The following is a 9,249-nucleotide window of genomic DNA, read 5'->3' as shown; positions in this document are numbered from 1 at the left end:
GTTTTAGTAATGTATCAGAGGCACAGTAGATGTTTATGAGTTGTCCATTGATTAAAGACCCGAAGGTTTTGGTTTTGATCTTGTTGGTTCTTAAGTACTTCCTGATGATTGTAAGAATACCGGTAAGATTTTGTAAGAGTTACTATTAGAATTCTGAAAAGACTAAAATATGCCCCTTTGCACTGGGATGAGGTTGGGGGGGATGCCTCATTCCCCAAAGGCCATGCCACAATTTATCACAGAGGGAAAACCAACTCACTCCTCTCTCGTTTTAAGAGCATTTTCAACTTCCTGGCATTGCAGATCTAACATGTTTTGGATAAGAAGATGAAATGTAATCGAGTTACCCAGTGTGTTGTTGTGAGGGTCTATTCACATGTGTGCTAAATAAATAATTCAGTTTTCTTCCCTTCCCCTTGTCCCCTGTACAGTTTAAAATGTTTTAAGGAGTTCTGATATAAAAACAGAGAACAAGTAAAAAAGTTTTTCTTCACTCTGAAAAGTTGCAAGGGATACTAGGAGTTTCTATTCAGTGTGTTGGAATTAAAAATGTCACAAATATAGGGAATGATGTGGATTCAGCTTTCTCCTCAAGCTGCTTTGGACCCAGAAGGATGGAACATCTGCAAACAAACACCTGCTTGTTCTTGTAACTGCAGGGGAAAGTAGCTAATCTAAATTCCTACCATGAGAACTCTAGGATGTGCAGGAATATTTTTTTCCATGATGAGTAAGAGAAGGTTTAAAAAAAAATGGAGATACTTGCATGACAGGCTGATTGGTAGATGTGTAATCAGGCCCTTCGAAACCTGGATTAAGACTGTTAATGTAAGGAGACCAAAATTAATGCCTGTGTGAGGGTGGAAAAAATTTTCCCTTCTTCCCTTCTAGGTTCTTTGGCTGGTTTAATAATGAAACTGATACAAGACAGATTAACAGGAGAAAAACAAACAAATTTTGTAGCCTAGAAGCCCCTTCAAACTATGACAGCGGTAGCGGTCTGGGAATACAGAAGGGAGCAAGACCTTTTGAGAGGACATGTTTGGAAAACAGAAGTTGCCCTGTTATACAAGATTATCTCTGGCAATAGCTCTCCTCCTGGTGAAGGCCCTTTTTCCAATGTAAATTGAAGAGTTGAGTGGGAAGTAAAGAATTTTTCCTAAATCTGCTAGGCTTTGATTGCCTTTAGCTCAAAATAATGCTCAAGCCAAAATGACATATTTTGGGGTAACAAATTCTGCTCCCCGTCACCTGCCTCTGGGATGAGTGCCAGGATGTGCAGAGATACCCTGCTGAGAACACAGCAGTATAGCCTAGCACAGAGCCAGAGGGGAATGTTTAGTGTAAAAGGAGGAGGTCCAGGAATCTTGGACCTAAATTTCTCAAGACAGGAGACTAAAAATACCAGCAGGGCATGTTCCTGTCCCAGAACCTAACAAGGAGACACAAAATTGGTGTGAAATGAAACTTTTCCCATCCATTCCAGAAAAGGAAAACAGAATCAGTAGCAGCTACCAAAGGAAAGTCCCCATCGGGCAAGCAAAGAGCGACCCCAGGGGTGGTGGGAGCACCTCAGTGGCACCTCATGTGACCAACCTGGGAAGAGAAGAACTTCAGGAGACTTGGATTTCCACTCATTTTACTGGCTGTCCAAGGGAAGCTGCAGTTAGGTTCCTCATTTAGGGAGCACAAGAAATGTAGAAAAATGTAGAAATGTAGAAAAACACAAAACTGAACAAATCATCCATAAGGTGTACTGCCCCCCAGCCATTATGTCTAGACACGACGGGGTTCACACTGACTAATCTTGTGAGTGTGTGTGCTGGGGGAGGTGGAGCTTAGAGGCTTTTCCCTGCAGTTCTTGCTATGGCGTCCTATCATGCACTGTTTGTGTGTGTCTCTCTCTTGCCAGATTGTGAACTATTCGGGAGAAAGAAGCAAACATTATTTTTGTGCCTCTAGAACTTAACTGAGAACCTAGACTGATGGTTGATTAACAAATCTTGGTGAGGGGCACCTGGGGCACAGTCAGTTAAGCGAATGACTCTTGGTTTCCGCTCAGGTTGTGATCTCAAGGTCATGAGATCGAGCCCTGCGTCAGTCAGTCTCTGTGCTCCTCGCCGAGTCTGCATGAGATTCTCTGCCTCTGCCCCTCCCACCACTTGCATTCTCTCTCTCTCAAATAAATAAAACCTTTAAACAAACAAACAAACAAAATCTTGAATGAATCAATGAGTGAATAAATGAGGACATGCTTTGGTTCTCTTTGCCCCTGAAGCCTGACTCCACATACAGATTTGGTTACCAACTCGGGTCCTTGGGCTCTCCAAGCAAAGAAATTAACTGGGGCCAAACAGGAATTCCAGGGGCGCCTGGGTGGCTCAGTTGGTTAAGCGACTGCCTTCGGCTCAGGTCATGATCCTGGAGTCCCAGGATCGAGTCCCGCATCGGGCTCCCTGCTCAGCAGGGAGTCTGCTTCTCCCTCTCCCACTCCCCCCTCTTGTGCTCTTTCTCTCTCTCACTCTCTCTCTCTCAAATAAATAAATAAAATCTTTAAAAAAACCAAAAAAAACCCCCCCAAAACCCCAGGAATTCCAGGCAAGACTTTTACTGGGGCTTATGCTCCTGAGCAAGGGAGATAGCACAAAGGAAAGGGTCCTTCAGGCTGACTCCCCAAACAAAGGCCAGGGAAAGTTTTAAAAGAGGCTAAGGCAAGAAAGGAGTGACTTCTAAGGATGCAGGGGCAGGAAGAGACACACAAAGTTGTGTGTGCAGACGCAGTAGATAGCACAAGCTCACATGCATGGCATGTCTCCTTAGCATGTTAAATCTCCACCCAGGGCACGATTTTTCATATTATAAGAGGGGGGAAGGTCAGTGCTGGGGTACCCCTTGGCACAGACTAGTTTGGTCAGGTCTTAGTGTCTTTGTAGTCAAGTTCCTCCTTTGGTAAGCAGTCTGCTTCTGCATTCCTGCAAGATAGGCTACTCCAGAGGCATAGGGTTTCTGCTATCAAGGAATCCTGGGTTTCACAGTCAGGGTTGAAGGGACCCAAGTCCAGTCCCTGCTGTATCTCACTTCTAAAAAGTATTTCTGTAAAAGCTGAGAACGTTTACCACTAGCACAGTCTCTTACATTTTAAAGGTGCAGGATTGAGAACAATTGCTTATCGAAAAGATGGATTCATGATTGACAGGTCCCTTCAGTGGGCAGGAGACAAAGACTTTTTTGACGTGTGTCTCCAGATGCTCTCTGAAGACAACCCAACTTCCCATGGCTCTGACAGGGCACCAAAGCACCACTCACCTCTACTTAAACACTTTTATACCATAGTTCATGTGATTTTCAGGCTCTAGGAATGGGGGTGCCAAAGGGAGCTGTGGCAGAATGCATGTATGTGGACCCTACCTATCTATATGAAGTTCAGTACAGATTAAGCAGGTTAGCAGTGTGTTTTTATTTGGTTTTTGTTTACTTTGCTTTATTATAAGCTTGTTATCAGCATCATTATCATCCTCATCATCATTGTCATCACCCCACCAAAATACCTGTGAGGGCAGGTTAGGCTTCAAACAAACAAACCACAAATTCAGGCAAGCCCTAAGTGTATTCAAGAACAGACAGATGGTAGAGGTAATTTACACTCTTAAACCCAATCTCTGTGAGGATGGACCTCAAATGGAGAGCTCAGGAGAGGTATCTTTTCGTGATGAACATCTTTGTCTTTCATGAGGAACTCGGACACAACTTAACCCTATGGATGGGGTTCTCTGTGGAGAATCCCTCAATGGGACCTGTTAGCAAAAAGCCCACTCTTGTTTCTGGGATAATTATAAATTAGTTGACAAGTTTCTGTGATTCCCAAACCATAAGAACATTTTATCATGCTGCAGTTATTTTAGCCTGTGCTGGGGCAGAATTGTTTCTGTCCACAGCTGTTTTTCAGCAGTTCACAATTACCCCACTCTGCTAAACTGCTTTAAAAGTAACTAGATTTGAATGATTTAATTATGGTGATGATGATTTCTGTAAGGTTTGCAAGTCTCTAGCATTTAAGCTTCTATAAGACACTGTGACTCTTGCATCTCATGGAAGGAGATTAATAGGTAGTTGGGTGACCCAGGAAGTTTAGAACCTGTCTTGCCCCAGCCTCTTGCCCCTGGAACTGGAGGGAGAAGAGGATGAGTCGAGGCAGAGGGCCTGCTGGGCCTAACCTGGTCTCTGACTTGGCCAGCTCGAGGTCTCAGACAGTCTCTCTCACCTGGAGTGTGCTGGCTTAAGCTGGCAGAAGGGGGACTTCCTGGATTCCATTTTCTCTTCTGAGCTTTGTCCTTAAGGGGGAGGAAGGGCAAGCCCAAGGAAAAAGTGCCCCAAGAAACAGAAAGGGCCAAATGCTGCAGGCAGCTTTATAAGCAAAAGATTCTTGTTCATCTGGAGAAGCCCGTTGGGTCAGATCATTGGGCTGCCAGGGCAGTGGGAGCTAACACCAACAAAAAAGGAAACAAAAGCTGCCCCCAGAAAACAACACTCCAAAGCTGTGCCTTCCTGTAAAACTTTTTCATAAGCATGGTGGTGTCCCTGGATTTACTCTTCAGTAAACAGAGAAATCATGCATGTCATTGAATCAATTCGGTCCAAAGTTAGTGTTGTATTAATGATAGACCTTATAGTCTTTGGAATAAATCTGCTTTATAGGAATCAAATAATTATATGGAAACATCCAAATGCTGTTTCACAGTTATTCAAACAGTGAACATGTGGTAAACATGTTTTTTACTATAGCTGCCCAAATCTGGCTTGTCATTGGAAACACCTGGGGAGCTTTCAGTTGCGCCCTTAGAAATCTGGTTTTCCAAGTTACCAGGTCTTGCTGTAACTGTGCCATGTTGCCTCCACAAGTAGGCATTCTGTTTATGTTCCTTATTTAAGCACTTGTCTCTATGTTTTTCTTCTAAAACCTGACTATTCTTTAGGCCCAGTTCATGTCTCTTATCTTGGATGAGCCCTTCTCTGAGTACCCCATTGAGCAAAGTGCTCTATTATCTGAATACTTACAGAATCAATTTCCCATTTTCTATCCTTCATCATTTTTGAGGTCTGTGAATCTGGTTCCCTCTGACCTGGGGACAACCAAGTGTATAATTCTTTAAGATCTCCAAGAGATTAATGGCCACACAAACAGATGTTCAATGTACATTTACTACTTTTTAAAAAAAAAAACAGAATTTCAAACCTAAATTGATTAATGTTAAATACTTCAGCTTTGAACCTACTTAGAAATTTGTCTATTGCTAAGGAGAACATGAAATTACTGTGAAATTGGCAGCCTAAATGGCAATGGTGGGGCTTCTTTAAAAAAGAAGCTTTCTAAGCCTAGGGCTGGGTAACACTAAAAGGGATTGAAGGCTCTTTCTGTGCAGATCTCAAAGGTAAGCCAGTCTCTGGGATAGCCAAGTGGATTAAGGGGCTGAATGAGAAGGTCCATATTGAGATTTTACATGAAGTAGTACGGTACAGGCAGTCTTCCCTTGCATGGCTCCAATATGCATACATTTCAGTTACTAAAATTTAGTTAAATAACATGAGTCCCACAAAAATATTTTAAAATTACCATAGCATCCTAAGGAATTGCAAAATAATTTATGACTCAGTCCAGGCAACGGACAAATAACTATGTGAATAACATGCATGTCATGATCAGTAACCAATCATGTCATTTATATCGAAGTCTGCAGTGACTGATCAATACACAGTTTGCACAGACAGCAAAGCGTGTAGTTGTGTTACCTCCTCATCTCCCTGTGATAAACCCACCCGACATTTTATAAAAATGGATAGTCAAGAGGAATTTGACCAACAAAAATGGAAGGGCAACAAAGAAATGAAAATTGAAATCTGAATCCAACACAAATGGAGCCATAGAAGGGATTGTTGACTGTGGGAACGTTGACCCTGCTTTCTGAGAGATTCTAAACAGGCAGCTGGAAGAACTTAGGGAAGATGAAATTGTGGATCTAAATTAAGGAAAGTGCTTGTGACATAAAGGATGAAGATACCCCAGAGGAAGTGGGGATATCTGGCAAAGAACTTCACGTTAAAGGAACTTTCAGAAATATTTCATGGCATTGGAAGAGTAAAGGATATAATATTGGAAGTAGATCCTAACACAGAAAGGAGTATGACAGTTCATCAGCATATGAACTATGCTTTCTCTATATACTAAATTACATGATGAGGAGGAGAAGGCAAACACTGTTCAAGCTGCCCTTGACAGGTTTTTTTTTTTTTTTTTACTAACAAATAAAGCATTTTGATTTTTAATGTTCCTGATGTTTTAAGTTGCAATGTACTAAATAAATATTAGTTTTACTATTTCTTTTCATTTCCCTATCCACTTATAACCAACAATAAGTTTTTAATATTATGATAAATTCTTTAAAGGTCACAGAACAATTGTAATTTTTTCATTGATTACTAAGATTGCTTTGCATGGTTTCAGCTCATATGGTCATTTTTATAGTCCTGCACTGCCATGCAAAGTGAGTGAATGGTGAGTTACCTGTTTTAGTCAAAGTAGACTGTTATAAATTAAGAATGTTTATTGTAATATCTAGAGTAAACATTAAAAATAAAAGTCACATTAAAAAGGTATAGCTAAAAAGCTAATAGAAGAATTCAAAGAGATTATTTAAAATGAATCAATTCAAAAGGAGGTAGGAAATGAAAAATAGTGAAACAAAAAACATCTTTTTAGATAGCAACAAGATGACAAACTTAAAGCTGTCTATAGCAACAATTACATTAAGTGTACATGTACTAACCACCTTAATTAAGTCAGAGATTGTCAGAATAGATAAAAAATCAACTGTCAACTATATGCTAATTTCAAAAGACAATTTAACATAAAGACACTTATAGATAAATGTAAAAGCATAGGAAAAAGACGTTCTATACAAACAGAAGTATAAGAATGGTAGTGTAGTTTTTTAATGTCGAAGGTAGTAGACATCAGCAAAGAGATTATCAGAGATAATGAGGGACACTTCATAATGATAAAAAAGATTAATTCAGGGGCATCTGGATGGCTCAGTTGGTTAAGCATCTGCCTTCGGCTCAGGTCATGATTCCTGGGTCCTGGGGTCAAGCCCTGTGTCAGGCTCCCCGCTCAGTGGGGAGTCTGCCTCTCCTTCTCCCTTTGCACCGCCTCCCCCCACCCCTGCCCTGCTCATACTCTCTCTCAAATAAATAAATAAAATATTTTAAAAAAAGATGAATTCATCAAGAAAACAATCATGAATGTGTACATATTCAGTAATTTCAAAATACAAGAAATAACTGATGTAATAAAGGGATAAATAGAAAAATCAGCAATCATCATTAGTGATTTTAACACCCCTTTCTCAGTAATTAACAGAATACTTAGTCAAATTCAGGACAGATAAACACTTGAACCACATGCTGACCCAGCATTACCAGAATATGACCCATAACCTCTGTAGCATACACAGTCTTTCCAGTGCACATAGGTAAGGGACTTCCATCAAAATAGACCATATGCTGGTGCATTACATTTCAAAAGACTGAAATATTACACAGCATATTTTGTTACTAAAATTAGAGATAAATAGCAATAACATAATGTATGAGTAATATGTAAGACAATTTCTTAAAAAATTTGCATCTTTATAAGCATATTTTGCTTGGGTCCAATCATATGTTCTTTAGAACTGTCATAAAGAGGCCTCATCTCATTGCTTTATTTTGAACATTGTAAAATGGCAGCATTGAGCTCATAGGAGCTATGATATTTGAATTAATTAGAAGAGCACCCAGTGGTGCTTTAGGCAGCAGATGATGAAAAGGGTTAGCTATTAGAGGAACAATGATGCCAAGTGCTTTGGTTTTGCTTATCCTAATGGCATATAAAGACATTTTAAAATTTCCCCAAATTTTTTTTAAGCCACTCTACCAATTTCTGTCTTTTAACTGATTTTTTTTAGACAAATTATTAGCAAATGTTAGGCCTTAAGTCTACCATGTATTTTTAATTTTTTGTTTATCCTTTCTGCTTTTCATTTCTGTTTTCCTTTTCCTACCTTCCTGTGGGTTACTTTAGTAATTTTTAGGAATCCATTTTTATTTATCATTTTTACATATTATCTGCAGTGTTTTTGAGTGTATCAGTTGCTATAGCCTCTTTATTGATTACTTCAGGTATTTTATTATCTATATTCTATGAATCTATATGACACATAGTCTAGTGGTGTCAACACTACCAGTTAGAATGGTGAATGGTATATAAGAACCTTATCCTACCTTATATCCCTTTGCTCTCTTCTATTTATAATATAATTGTCTTAAGTAAATATTAAATTTAAAAAGTGTCTTTACGTATACTGAGAACCAAATCAGAGAGCATTAAAATTTTTGCTTCAATTGTCAAGCATGATTTAGAAAACTCAAGAGGGAAAGTAAAGTTTTCTTTCTTTATATCTTTGCTCTTTCCAGTGTTCTTTCTGCCTTCTTGATACCCCAAGATTCCTTCCTTTATCATTTCTTTATGTTTAGAGAAAGGAGGCATGGTTTGTTGCAGACAGGTGGGGACTGATTCCGGGTTCCCTAATTGAGCTCCAGTGACATTCACTCCCCATTACTGCCGGCTGAGGTGGGAACTGTGGACACCCTCACTGTGCCTCCACTTACAGCGCCCTGGTACCTGTCCTTAGTTTGAGGTCCCTAGCCTGCCTGCCTTTTGTTCTGTACCTTGCAGAGTCTTCTTATGTTTCTTTTATATGTAATTTCTGAGATCTTTAGCTGTACTTAATATAAGAATAGGGGAAAGTATATGTACTCCATCTTTGCAGATGTGGAAATCTTAGAAAATATTGTTAATGCAATGATAATGAAAACACACTTATCAAAGTTTGTGAGGTGCGTCTAAAGAAGTACTTAGAGATATATAACTCTAAAAACTTATATTAGGAAATAAAAATGATCCACAATTGGTGACCTAAACCTCCACCTTAGAAAGCTAGAATAAAGAGGGCAAATTAAATCTAAGTAAATAGTAAAAGGATATAATAATGATAAAACACAACAAATGGACTAGAGAACAGAAGAATAGAAAAATTCATTGAAATCAACAGCTCTTTCTCTGACAAGATCAGCAAAATTGATGAGCCTCCAGCTAGAGGGATGAAGAAAAAGAGAGAAAAAGAAGACACAACGTACCACTACTGTCAGTTTTAA

This window comes from Mirounga leonina, unplaced genomic scaffold, assembly GCF_011800145.1.
Source record: "Mirounga leonina isolate KUSES-001 unplaced genomic scaffold, KU_Mleo_1.0 Mir_447, whole genome shotgun sequence".
NCBI lineage: Eukaryota > Metazoa > Chordata > Mammalia > Carnivora > Phocidae > Mirounga > Mirounga leonina.
This window is presented reverse-complemented; position numbering follows the sequence as displayed.